The following is a 15,003-nucleotide window of genomic DNA, read 5'->3' as shown; positions in this document are numbered from 1 at the left end:
CTCGGACATAGTAGAATGCTGGGTGATCTTGCTTTTTCACTTGTACTACATTCTTTATTCTGGAAATTACCTCCCTGTCTTAGAGAGCTGTATCCAAACATGTAAGAAAACTTTTTTCCGCTCCAATTCTGTCTTATTTTTCTTTGTAGTTAGTGAGACTGAACAAAATGTTTCCTTGTCTATTCCGATGTTTATAATTTTGGAGGATCATCAAAAGGATATATAGACATAGACGTTATTCTTAATTTGTACAGTTGGCAGTTACACCTCATGGGGATTGATACTCAGCGACCCTTTCTAAATAAGATTCTGGTCTATAAAACAAGAAAGACTTATTTTCTGCCGTTTGGGCTGTGGAATTTTCTTTGATCATGGCACATATTTGGAGTGCTTTAATGAAATTCAGTGACTCATCATCACAAATTGACTGATGGAACAGTATACCAAATTCTCTGCCCCAGTTATTCATTGAGATAACTTGTAATACCTAGGACTAGGTACTAACTAAACTGTGAACTCCTTGTAGTTAACAACCAGTTCTTAGGCTTCATTCCTTAGGAGTAACTCACTGCATAAAAAAACACTGAGGTGTGTATGTTTTTGTTATTGTTTAACCAAATTAAATAAGTGAAAAAATTACTGGACGTATTTTCTTGAAGGGAAAGAACATTTTGAAGTTTGTGTAATAAACCGACTTATGCTAACAGAGGTCGTCACGCGATCTTTCCCGTATCTCATTTGTGTTTGAATCTGCATTTTCTCTTTATTTGAACTCTCAGTCTCTGGATGTAATCCCTTCCTAAATTTTTAGTCTTTTGGTTCTGTTATGTTCTAATCCTCCTTTCTCTACTTATCATAGAGGGTTGAAAGTTTTATAGTTTCCTTTTTTCAAAAATGTCTGTTATACCATCTATTTAAAAATAAGAAAGAAATTGTTATAATGTCCTAATATGCATTTTACCAAAACCAGATATCCATTCTTGAGCAACAGTCTGCCTAGTTCACAGATCCTTTACTTAGGTATTTGCGCCTTTTTTTTGTTATCTGTAGTCAATGCTGAAATAACGCATGATGTTTCAGTATGGGAAGGAGGAAGATGAAAACCGAGGTTCAGAGTGACTCACAGGTCTCACCAGGGACTGTGGAAGTGACTGAAATGCCCTAAGTATGAAGCGATACCCAGACTGCCAATTCTATGGCCAACTCTGAATATCTTGCTGTACCTACTTGCATTTCTGTAATGGAGCCAGTTTTCTAAAATTATGTCTATTGCAGGTCCAACTATTGGCTTAATGACTGAGGTTTTTAATTTCATACAGAACATTTCATTTTGAAAATGTGTCTGGGATAGTGGCTCTGAGACAGTTACCAAAATAATATTAATTACCTTTAGGTAACTCTTTGATGTTCTAAGGGAAGAACATTAGACTTGCTCTTTTTCCAATTTCTGTATAAGAATTCCCAAATAGTAAGAGAGCCATTGACAGTAATCACCTTAGAAACCATCAGAATAAACATACAGGGCAAAGTGGAAGTAAACAACGTGGTGATTATTCATTTTTGCCAATCTCTTGACTGTAACCGCATCCCAATGCTTCTTTGACGACTGCCTTCAATTAGAATTTATTCTGTCAATAAAAACAACTTATCCAAAGGGATTACAGAATACTAAGATGCTTCCTTTCCCGGCTCTAATACAATTTTCTATATATTACTTGGATACTATTTTTAAGGAGTTATTGTATTATCTTGAATTTTATTTGATGGGATCATTACTTTTTTTCCCTGCTCCTGGATGTTGGCTATGGTAGTAAGGAGAGGAAAGGAGAAAAACAGGGCACACTAGGTGCTTTTCGATGCTGTAAAGCGACTCCACATCAACCATAGTTCCAAACGATAAGAAATTAATTCTGTCTAGAATTAGGAATTACATAAAAACAAAGTCTTATTTACATGCTCTGTGCTTTTCTCTGGGGCCTCTTCTCTAATGTCCCTATGCTTGTATGTGTTTTTTCCCCTTCATGTGCTCGTCAATCCTGGATCACCACTGCTCCCTTCTCCACCACTGGGCTTCACACTGTTGTTGGAAAAAGATCCATTCTACATTTACCTGAATTGAAGCTCTGTGAGGCACTCACTTCTCTGTGACAGTGTCGTTCTCTTTAGTAAATATTCAAAACCTTTTCCACACTCTTCCATCTTCCTTTCTCTGTGGAGGCAATTTTGCTTTCCACTTTACCAAGATAGTCCACTCTGACTTGGATTCTGTTATCTCCATCTCTCTGTACTATATGACATTTCTTGACTCTTTGAATGTTTTTTGAGTCATTTTTTTCAGATGTGGCATCTTCTGGTTTCCAGCGCTAACCCTTCCTCTTGTGTGTGCACCCCCCCTGACGGGCTCATCGTTTCTGCCCTCTTGTGAACTCACTTTGTTTTTCCTACACGCATGCCTTTGTTTCCTCCGGCCGTCAGTGCACACAAACGCAGATGAAATTCTTCAAAAGCCTTTTCCTTTTCTACCCGCTGAGAATCTTGGAAAATTGCACATACGATCGGTTTTCTCTAAGGAGGTAAGAGAGCCCCTCAGGAGCACCCTGGGTTTTTGCTCACCTTTCTTTCCACCTGTGTTTTCTCTTATTGTACGTAATGCGGCCACCTCTTGTACTACTCGTAAAACTGTAATCTGAACAACCTTATGGTACATTTAATAACTATCGTAATTCAGTAGTGTCCTCATCCTGAACCTTCATCCACACCTTCCTTCTTAAAACTGCCCCTTTCAGTTTTAGAGCACTGCATTTTCTTGGCTCCTCTTTTATTCATAACTTAGTGACTCCTCTATTAACGTCCTGTTTTCTGAGCGCTGTGCTTTCTTTCATACCTATACTGGTTCCTTCAGAGACTGAACATGATCATTGTGGCTTAAATTATTAAGCTGTCTTTGTCATGTCAAACATCTTAAAAACCTTTGACCTTAAGTTCAGAAAATGTAGATTATATCGATACTTTGAAATTTTATATTGCACATTGTTAATTTGTATCTCTTTAAGGATTTATACCCAAAGTGGAAAAGTTTTAACTAAAGTACTCACTATTTTTTCCTGTTTTACTAATCTGATGCTGATCTAATAATATTTCAGCTCATTGATATTTCATCAGTAACACTCTTGACTCTATCGTGATAGTGACGGGGAGAGGTGTGTACTCTGACTCCCGCTGCTGCTTTCTAACAGGATGATCCAGGCCTGCATTTCAGGAACATGCAGGCGTCCGTAGGGGACATTAGCGTCACTAAAAGTACATTTTACTACTAAACGATGATTTCTTTTGCACATTGGATAATGCCAGGTATTTAAAAGTTGGCATTAAAAGGATGTTTGATATTTTATTTTGAAATAAACTTTAGTGCCAGTGGTCCGAGATAGCATTCATTATTGCGGTGTGGCATGCTATTTTTGATAGAGTTTAGGGGAAAAAATCAAGTGTTGTCTGTGAAAAATAGTTGTCACACACACACACATACTGATTATGGTTATGGCTGTATGATCAAGTAATTGGACAGATATATGAAGCCACATGGAACAGTTAATTCACATTTCTTTTTTTAGTGTAGTCGGGTAAGACATACTAATACTTCTTTTCTCATAATGATGATGGGAATAATGCAGCCAGAATAAGTTACCATGCTCAAATGGACTGTCTCATTTGATGGCAACAAATTGCAGTGACTAGAGAAAGGAGAAGGGATGAGGAACAGAGGGTGATTTGAACAATACAATAGGAGTAAAAACGTCTTAACGGGAAGTGGGAGTGCGATTACCATTTTGAGAAACGTGTAGATCGGGTTCTGTAGTTTCCAACAGGAAGGGTGTAAAAGAGCTAGTGGGCTTTCTTGTGACGATTTAGACCTTAGTTGTATGGCAACAGATTGTGTTTGGCGCTACCTCACAGGAGGTGAAAAGCGGTGCGCCTGGGAAATGGACTGGCAACTTGGAATGCTGCTTTGGAAAGTTTGCTGACACAGGAGTGCAACAAAGCGACCGTGTGACCAGGAGACGGAATCAGGAACGTCAGTTGGCTGGGATGCTAAATACAGCCTGGTTGGAATGAGTGTACTGAGAGATATATGGTATTGACATTTGTTAGAGGATTAAAAATAAACCCATTATCGGAACTTTCATTTGCCGAGAGGAAATAGAAGGCTATTGCAGAGCTTTTAGATGAAGAGTATAAAAATTAATATAGATCTGCATAATAGTGTATTTCTTACTTGTGTGATTTTTTAAATAAAGTTTGATAAGAAACTATGGGGGGAAAAAAGCAATGATTATTCAAACGGTTAAGGTTAAAATTCTATTAAAATATAGTGTCCTTTTTTTGGATGGCAATGCTGATTAAGTTGGGAAATGAAGTCCTCAGGTCCTTTCACCCCTAGTGCTTCTGATTGAGCATCTGTGTCAAGAGCAGCAGTCAGTGACTGTCCAGGCACCACGGAGGACACACCATTTTCGGTGGTAATTAGACGTTTGTAAAGCCAGCAGTTCTTTCAGGTCTAATGCGCATTGTGAAGTTGACTAAATCTGGATTATAATGCGTTTTTTTTGTTATAGATAGTGAAAGTAAGGTTCTAAAATGACATAAATGATAGATATTTATATTTTGAAGGAGTGTATTTTTAAATGGTGTTTTTAAGTAATTTGTTTAATAGCTGCATCGACTTTAACTATTTTATAGATACTTATATTTTTAAATACCTTAATATTTTCTGTTTATAACCTATTTTCATTTATAAATACCAACAGAAGGACCTGGTGGGGTAGTCAAGAAAAAAACTAAGGCTAAAGGTATTTTCTGTTTTTCAAATTAGCCTTGAGTGAATCAAGTATAATGCTTGAAAATGCATGACATTTTCTAGATATGTTTTATAAATGCAGTTACTAATGCTAAACGTTATCGCTTTTTGGTTTTGAGTGCACCTTTGGTCATAAGTAGTTTTATCAAGACTTCATCAAAGAATTTTCCGTCTCAAGCCTGTAATACTAAGTAATTTCCTCTTTGCACTATCAAAACTTTGTAACAGTCTTTAAGAACATATATAACAATATCATAATATTGTTATTCTGTATGAATTTGTACATATATATCCTACCTTCCAACATAAAAGCTCTCTAAGTTTGAATTTTTTAATTACTGTTGGAAAAAAAGATGAACTCATCAATGATTTCATCTCTCCAAAAGCCGATGACACTCTGTCTTAGAGCACAATAAAAGCTAGTGTGGTCAAACTTGTAGTTGTCGGTAAAATAAAAACTTAGATATATAATCTGTAGCACCACATTATGTTGGTATAGAACTCGCTATATTTGCTATTATAATTTTTTGAAAATTTCTATACCTGTCAACCATTATATGTAGGCTAACAGCCTATTATTACAGCCTTATTTTATATCCCTCTGGCTTTTCTTGTTCATATGTAAATATATATGTCCTTCAGAGAGAGGGGCATGGGGAAAGTGCATGTTTTTCTTTACAAATTTATAATCTTTTGTGTTCAAGTGCTTGGCATATTGTTTGTAATTTGTTTTTAGTGAAACATTAACAGGTGAGACTTTCACTATGTGATTTGCAGGGTTTTGTGATTTGTATTTTAATTTTAAGATTGGGAAATTTAATGTTTTAACTTTGTATCCCACCTGAATAATTCCTGGGGAGAAAACAGAACTTTCAGCACTTAGACAAGCGTTCTGCTCTCGCAGTGCTACTATCTGTGTTGCTCTATGAGCAGCACTAGCGTAGAGTGGGGACCTGGATGGCTGATTCTTTATGAATGCCGTTCTGCATTTTTACAAAGTTTTAATAAGATTTTCTGGAAGAATCAAATAACATTTTGTGCTATGTGAATTTTACGTGATTTTGATCGGAAAATCACATTTTCCACATTTTATTATTTTAAAGAAATATTTCATTTTCTTTGTTTCTGCTTAAATGCTACATCATGCAATAAACACCTTCCTTCTTTTACAATTTTGTAATGAGAGCAAGAAGGTGAAATTTCAAAGCTTTGGCTAATGGCGTTATTAAATTTTATATGAAGCAAGTTGAAAGCAGTGTCTTAATGAGACTTGAAATTACCTGTATATTCCATTGAATTGCTCTCTCCCCTGTGAGCATGGACAATATATATGTTGGCTTGAGTGGCTCTACGTAAATTAACAGGAAACAAGCTTAAAGGAATACTGATTTCATAATGTTAAATATTAACAGAAAAATTCTACTTGTCATTTTACACACCATAGATAATGAATTTAAAATTTCATACTCATGGACATTGTATTTTTTTAATTAAAAAATTGTATTTAATTTTTTATTTGTGCATATAATGTTTTCAAGGAGTATAAGCACACACATTTTAAGGACATAATTTTTTTGTTAGAACTAAAATTTTAGAAATTATCTTTGTACAAATACTTGCAAGTTATGGAAAATTTGTTCTTATGTTGTCAGTATTCCTTTAATTATGTCATTATGGTTGTGAAATGTGAGTTGTTAATATTTTGTGTAAAGCACTACCTTTATGGATGGACTCATTGAATAGTATTGCATTTTAATCTTGTTTAAAGACAAACCATACCATATTTCAAGCTGGAAAAATGTAGTGTCAAGTTTCTAGCATTTCTTGTATAGTTGGTACTTTATAAAGGTTTGCATCTATTTTTAACCAATTTAAAACTAGTGGATTAAATGTCACTTTTTGAATGATCATTTTGTGTGTGGGGGGAGATTTTAAATAAAGACGATACATTCGCACTAAGTTACCATTCTGTGAATTAAGAGATGCTTGCAATAAACATTTTTTTCCTTTGATTGGATAACTCGAAAGTTAAAGAACTCACTAAAGAAGAGCTCAAGAAGGAAAAAGAGAAGCCTCAGTCCAGGAAGGAAAGTAAGAATGAAGAGAGAAGAAAGGGAAAGAAAGAGAAAGAGAATGACCGGAAGGATAAGAAAATTGCTGATTCTGATGTATCCAGGAAAGAGTCTCCTAAGAGTAAAAAGGACAGAGAAAAGGAGAAAATGGGACTAGATAAAGGTGCTAAAACCAAGGAAAATAGGAAAAAGTCAGCAAATATAAAGGATGTTTCTAGTAAAGTGGCATCCAGAGACAAAGATGACAGAAAAGAAGGTAGAAGTTCTACCAAACAGGCACATTTAGCAAAGGAAAATAACCAGAAGAGAAAGAGCTAAAGCTCTAACACCACCATCCCAGGAAATGGTAATATTCTTTATTGTGATTTGCTGCTAAAGTATTGAGTATTGCTCTGGTTGGGGAAGATGTGTCATTTAGCCATTGAATGTATAAATTGGTGCTCAGCAAGTAAATTCTTTGAAATTTAAGTACATTGTCTAATGCTTCTAAATTTAGAAGATGAAGCTTTAAAAATATGTAATAAAAATGTGATGTAATAAGTTCTATTTTATTAATGTATTGCTCATGTATCCAGATAAATGTATATGTATAATATGAATTGTAATTTATTAATATATTGAATACTTATATTGGAATTGAATAATAATATTAAGACTTTAAATAGTATTTATATGCAGAGTGACATAATTTTCAGGGATGATAAATACTCTGGTAGATAGGAAGTTGTCTTCTGTCTCCATTTGCCCTTGGTTTTCTTCCTGCCTTCCCCTTCCTGCTTCCCTTTTCCTCGTCAACTTCCTTCCCCCTCACCCCCCCACTCCTTTCTCTTGCCAGTGCCCCCTCTCAGGCTCCTGTGACATCTGTATTCCTCCTTTCCCAGACTCTGGCCCCCCACCACCTAGACTCTCAAGGTCTTCCTCAGGCTCTTCCCAGATTAATTCAACTTTCCCTTCTCCTTCCATCTCTCTCCTATTGAATCTCTCCTCCCGTTTTTCCCATCTCCTTTATTTACCTCCTTCATCCCTCCAAGCCTCCCCACTCTTTACCCCTTCTCGGCTACCTCTCCCTTCTCTACCAGTCCTGCCCCATCAGCTGTCAACCAGTAAATACTGTGTTCCAGATGCATCGTTTTGAGAACTCTGGATTAGTCATGAATACAAGGGAATTTTATTTAGAAGAACAATTTAGAACACTTTTATTTATGATGTCTTTACGGACTCCGAATACTATAGAAAGGCTTTAATTATTTCAAATTAGGATATCCTTTCATTTTATATCACATGCTTTTTCAGCTGTTTTGGTGAAATGGCTTATATTTTTCATATTTGATTGTATCATAACTGTTTACCATTTCTGAGGAATTGCAAATTTGAGATCTCACTAGAGCTCAGAATTTAGCCCATCAGAAAACATTTAATAAAAGGAAATTTCAATGTGAATACATTTCTACACATGGTTTGTACTATTCGCGCATGAGGTCTTAAATCTCTAATTGTGACTGCTAGTGAAATTTAGTTATTAAGAACAACCCAGTTGGTTGTAACAGAATTAAGAGTGCTGCCACAAAGATTTTATTTTTAAAAAATAATTATTCAACTTCCATTTTCTCTGAAGAGCTTAAAAACTGATATTTTGACCTAATTAAAGATATTTCACGTTAGACATGAGTACACATTAAGTGCAGATGCTTACGCTAGCACCTTTTACTGCTTAAAACACTTAAACATTTAGTTGACAAAAATTTCAACTGACAATAGATCGATACATTGAAATGGAAATCCTAGAGAATATCTAATTTAGTATTTATATCTATTCCTATTTATTGTTTAAAAACTGAGGCCCAAAGAAATTGTAACACGTGGTAACTTGGGTTTCACATGTTGATTAGTCAGAATTTTGTTGTTTTTATAGATGACAGGAACACAGTAAACCAAAAAAGGGATTTTTATGTCTCATTTGGTTGGCAGATACAGGGGCACTGGCCTCATATGACCAGATCCTGAGCACAGACCTGTGATCACAGCTCTGCCTTCTTAGCTCTTGTCCAGATCTGGCTCTGCTAACTTCCGCTTGGCTTTACTTATGTGGAGGCACCGCCCGATGAAGATGGCCCTCAGAAGGCCCCTGACATGTCTGTCTTGAGTAGCAATCTTAGTGCAAAGAGGCAGTTTTCTGGAAGGGCTCTGGGAGAATTAGAACTGTCCTGGTTAGGCCTGGCGACCATCTGTGACCATTGTCACAACTATATTGTGAAGTTGGAGACAGATTGGTTTCCCTGGGCACAAAGCTTTCGGTGGGAGTTGAGCATGTTCCACTCAAACCACGTAAGACGTTTCCTGCAGGAAAGAGCTTCTGGAAGGAGCAGAGGGAGGCTCTCACTGAGAACTGGACAGATCAAGAAGCAAAACAGTTATTCAACACACATAAAGGTTACCCGATTTTAAAATGTTTGCTCTTGCTGTTAAGATGGATTGATTTTTAAATGTATATACCAAATTTCAAGTGTTAAGTTTTCTATGGATGATTTTTTTTTTCTCCCTTGCAGAAGCACATAGAATTATAATTGCATTTCCTAGAGCATTCTGATAATTTTTACCTTGGATTTTGAAGGACAGCGGCCATGGGGCACAACATTATCTCTTTAGCGAAGCACTTGGAGATATTTTAGTTCTATCGAGTTCTCCTTTGAATGTCAGCTCAAGAATTGAAGCATCTTTACTAAAACATTTAAAAATATTTCAAGATCTCTTGTGAACGGAGAATTGATTTTTTTTTTCTTCTCTTCAGTAAATAAAGGCTTTAACAGAATTTTATCAAAGTGGAGGCCACACTTTGTCTGCATTGGCATTAGATAACTGACGATTGAATTAAAAGATTTAGAGTGAGATAAGCTTTTAGTTGTGACTAATGGTTTAAAATTTTGCTTGCATTCTCATTTTTATTCACTTTTTTATTCAGGACGTAGTTCTCGCCGTACTCTGCTTTTTCACATTATTATCTAAGGATAAGTGATACTGGAAAGATTACCCTTTTTAAATGAGTCAACGAGAAGCCAGGACAGAAATTTCATAATATGAAGTGGTAATCAAAAGTCCTGAAAAGTGAAAATTAAACACTAAGTATGTAAGTTTATTTTGCGATAGCACTAATAAGTTTTTGATTTAAATCGCACTATGAGATGACACTTAGAATCCTAAATAAATGACATTTTGGGCATAATTTTTTAAAAACTTTGACAGCGTTTCACATGTGAATAGCACAGTCATTGTATAGATGGTTAGTCTCTAACTATTGAGAGCTGCCAATTTTTCCAGGAATCTTTCTTACCCTTTGATATTCACATTGCTCTCTTTTGAAGCACATTAGCATCGTCGATTTGTTTCTTCACTAGTCGTGTAACCTCTGTCATTTGTTAATGGCTTTTCGTGTAAATTTTAGATATTTCTATTGTCAGTTGTAATGATCTTTTTGAAATATTTCTTTAACAAGATTTTCCATTTTACTTTATGGGTGATTTACATTGTGTATGCATGGACTTCTCAGCATTTCACAGAGGCTGGTAAAGGATGTACTTGCATCAGCCAGCGTGACTGCTTGAGGTAACCTCAGGGGATTTGTTGTATGATTGGTTCACAGAGAATAGTTTATAGCGTTGTGGCCTGCTCTGCCATACAACGTTGTAACTTTAGAGGTTCTCATGATTACTTGGTTAATAAGGACTCCCTACTTAAACTTCCATTAAAAAAGCAAAGGCAGTAAACAAATATGATTTTTAATTTTAAGTGTTTTAAGTTAACTGTGATGTCAGTTGTCATGAACGGGTTTGGTGACTTGGGCCGTATGTTTCCTGACTTCGGTTCCGGTCTCCTGTGTCCAGTTCCTTCTCCTGTTACTGCCCATCGATGGCAGTTCTCCAGATGGGTTCCTCGAATTGTTTCACTATAAATTGGATCTTGGCAATGCTGGTTTTCCTCATTTGAAGATAATCCTTTTCCCTCAAGGTGGTCGTGAGAACTAGCTGGTGTTCGCATATGCATACGCACCTGGCACGTTGTTGGCACTCGTATTTCTCTGTCCTTTGGTGGAATAGGTAATAATTCTAAAGCATTTCAGTCGGTTGTTCAAAATTCAGAAGCAGCAGGCCTATGATTCCTACTCCTGCTTTTGTCAACAGGTTGTGAGACAAGTAAGTCCTTTATCCTTTGTGACTAATACATCTTTGCGAAATGGGTATACCGGCTCCTGATTTGTTCTACTGAGATAATTGAGAGAGTGATAATGGTAATCAAGGATGTCATATATGTGTAAAGCCGTAGGAATGCTTAGTTGTATAAAGCGGTCTGCCACAGCATGAAAACACAAGATGTGCAATGCAGAGGCTATAAAGACATTATGAAGTAATAAACTGTAGTCTTAAGAATATGGTATAGTTGAAAAATTTCATAACCAGCCTAATCGTGAAAAACTTATTTATAAGTCTGCTTATTACTTGGAACACGTTTTTCCACAGAAACAATTTTATGGTCTTTGAAGGTTTTCTGTTCCAGTCCACAAAAACCTATTTAATCCCTAATATCCGGTTCTGTAAGTTTCAGTGTAACTGCATTTCTATAGAAAAAGGTATTTATCATTCTTCCTCAGGATTTTAGGAACATATTTAGTTTTACTTCTAAGTAACATACTTAGTTTTACTTTGTATTATTATTCATATTTCTTTTGGTTACATGTGTGAATCTATTCAAATTCGCTTACATAGACCAAAAGAACTAACAAACATTGATTGGCTCACATGACTGCAGAGCCCAGGAGTCGTTCTGGGTGCTGGCTCTTTCCCCTTGCCGTGCTGGGCCCAGCGCTCCGCAGTGGCCTGACGGTCTGACGGTCTTGCTTCATCTCTGAACTCTCGGAATGTGGCTGCTTTCGCAGGCCGCCTGCCCCAGGCTGAGTCCCACATGCCCATCATTCCAGCCCTAATCTTAATGGAGTGAGGGTGGGCGTAACAAGGCTGTGATTGGCAAGACCATGGTCACATGAGTGCCTGCCCCTCAAATGATGGGGTGAAGAAAAACCAGTTTTCTAACAAAATTGGGATGGTCTTACCAGAAGGAGGGATAGGTGCAGCACAGTGAATCTTTTTAATGCAGGTGGTTGGTGGAGGTCTCGCCTCCTCACCTCTCGTCTGCTGCTGCCGCTGGCCAAGTGGGCTGGGCCTACATGGGTATATCAGTTAGACCATGGGGAATAGAGAACCTGTCCCAGCCCTTGGTCAGGGATAATTTTGGACAATTGAGTATTAGAGAATATTGCCATATGAGAATTATTACCATTTAATTATCACATAAATTGGGTTTATTTTGTTGTTAAGCTCCTTCCATTCTCCTTCGGTTTTATCTAAAGAAAGTTTTTGTTCTTAGGAAACTGAAGGGTGACCTGTCCTATTTGAGGTAATCTGAAAAAATCCTCAGTACAAACCTTTAGTCTCATGTCCCGCCGCCTCCATTTGCCTAAGGATAACGTTTGCCACATAAACGAGATGATTAGTACCAATTCGTGTATCATTTTTACATATAAATCAGTTTCAGCAAAAGCTCCAATTTTGTAAATCCTGCGGAGCAGAAAGTCATCTATTTTCCTTTGTTCTCATTTCATACCTCGTTTACTTCACTCTATGCTTGTATTTATCACTTTTTATTGGCTTCTACACATCATAAAGATCTGTCTGTCGTGTATTTCTTCCTTGCCTCAAACATTACTTATCTTGCATTTTAAGAGATTAGAGGAAGGCATGTACTTAAAGTTTCTGTGTTTGTTTTCATAATTATATAAGCACTCACATGCTGTCATCTCTAGTTCCCATTTATTGATTTGTTCAACAAATGTTCTTAGTATCTGCAGCTGACCAGGGCTGCGCCAGGCACTGGGGTCCAAGTGCTCAAGGTGGCTGCAACCCCCACAGTGAAATTCAATGATGTAAACAAAGGGCTGAGGAAGAAAATGACTAAACGGGCTATTGCTGGTGCTGCCCACACCTCCCCTGCGCCTACATTGTGCTCCTGCGCCGTGCTGTGGGCCACCTGCCTCCTCTCCTGCAGGATCCGGCCGAGGCATCGCATCTGCACACGAGCTCTCTCTGATCTCCCCCTCCCAGGTGGCTGGACCGCGTGCCTTCCAGTTACCGTGCTCACCACTCTGCTTCCTTCCTGGACTTCGCTTTGCTACCAGCCTCTGGGTTATGTTCAATCTCTATCATAGTAACGGACGATAATAGGTGTTCAGTGTATGTTTATTGAATAGTGAATGTGTAAAATAGATAATTTAAAAAACATTTTAGATCTGTATGCACTGTTAATAATATTAGAAATATGAAAATTGTGTTTTGTTTTTTTTAAAAAAAAAAACCCAGAGGTTTCTTCAGTAATTGTTTTAACCACTTTGGAAGTTGCCTGTAGTTGTTCTCTTGGTTTTTTTATTTTTTTTATTTTTTTATAATGAACATTTATTTGGTAAATTTTATAGAAATGGACCCTAAAATCAAACAATTCCTTGTTTAAACAGTAAGCATAATACCAGTCTTTTCCCCATCAAAAGCTTACTCCATAAATGAAGTACCAAAAACCCATGTGTATGTATGTGTGTGTATGTGTGTGTATGTGTGTGTGTGTGTGTTTTCTGTAGAACAATACCTTATATTAGCAGATGTTAAACAATTGTCGAATAAATGAATGCATGACGCAATTTAGTAATTTAAACTATGACATTTATGGGAAGAAAATACGTTTATCCTTTCCTCTTTGGTCAGACGTAGCTGGGTAGCGGAGAATGAGCTAGTACTGGACTAGAGTTATAGTGTCAGGTAATTGTATTTGCTCTGAATGGTTGATTTAAAGTGCTCATTTCATTTACTTTTTATAATTCCTTCCCTTTTTAATTAAAATTGGAGGAAAATATATATTTGTTCAATGCAAACATGTTTTTAAAAAGTTTTTAAATTTATCTTAAACACCCAAAGAACTGAAAACCAAGTGTGTTTTAAGCGGATTCATTTATTTTCTAAATCACGTAGAGGCTGTGTGGTTGACCAGCAACATTCATTCAGCTCTCCGTAATCACCGTCAGGCCATTGTCATCCAGTTCCCCTTACCAGTTTAGGAATGGAAGTGGGTTCTGGTTTTGACTATCAAACCTCAAAGGGGAGACTGCTGGGAGCTTTTGGGAAAGATGCCTCAAGCCTAAGAAAGGAGAGCGAGAGGTGGTCCTTTGCTCCTGGCCATCTGTCTCATCTGAGAGAGGAGCTTGTAGCTGGGGAGCCCTGATTGCTGGCCTGGGGAGGAAGCCAGTGCTGAGAGCAAGCCCGCCTGCCGCTGCGCTCTTAACTTGGAAAATAAACTTCCTTCTTTCTCGAGCCTGTGTGAGTTGGCGTTTTGTTATATGCAGCCCCGGGAACATCAAAACTGACATTCATTTCATGGTGTAATTTTGAATATTTATTTCAATGCTACATACACCTTTGCCTTATGTACCTCATAATAAATCTAATTTGAAAACCTTTCCTTTGGTTGTGAATTGACCTTATATGTATTCATTTTTCTTGTTTAATTTTTGTTTACATTTCACTTAACTCGTATGAGACGTGAATTTACCACTATTCTCCAAAGTACACTCACTCGTGGATTAAATGGATTTGGTTGACAAAATATTTTGGGAAACGCCAGGGCTAATTCTTCCATATGGGTTGTCAAAGCAATAAGAATTAATTTAGAATGCATTTTTGTTAGGTTAGAATGTGTATAAGGGTTTAAGGAAGGAGAAGTGTTAATATAATTCTCAGCTTCCTTGATGTTTACAGTGCTGTTTATTTTTGTGCCAGTTTTGCCTCTGGAAAATAGCTGTAACCAGGTATCAACAGATTTACAGTTCAACTGCCACTTTGGACAGAAAAGAAAACTGCTCAATATTTTCTCTTGTTTATATGGTTTTTTCTTCCATTCTTTTTCACGGTTTGCAATTTCAATTTTAGAGACAAATAACTCCCGGCTGATTTACAGAAAGCTATGAGGGGCATTTTATGTCTGAAT

At 36.9% G+C, this 15,003-nt stretch overlaps 1 protein-coding gene across 2 annotated transcripts in view; it reads left to right on the top strand.

The window, feature by feature from the left end:
- ASPH (aspartate beta-hydroxylase) overlaps positions 1 to 15,003 on the top strand; it is a 180,363-nt gene that overhangs the window by 38,346 nt on the left and 127,014 nt on the right. The gene's annotated exons all lie outside the window — the stretch shown is intronic.

The sequence above is a fragment of the Pteropus alecto genome, unplaced genomic scaffold (genome assembly GCF_000325575.1).
Source record: "Pteropus alecto unplaced genomic scaffold, ASM32557v1 scaffold87, whole genome shotgun sequence".
NCBI lineage: Eukaryota > Metazoa > Chordata > Mammalia > Chiroptera > Pteropodidae > Pteropus > Pteropus alecto.
Note: the sequence above shows the minus strand (reverse complement) of the source record. Positions and strands in the feature narration are given on the sequence as shown.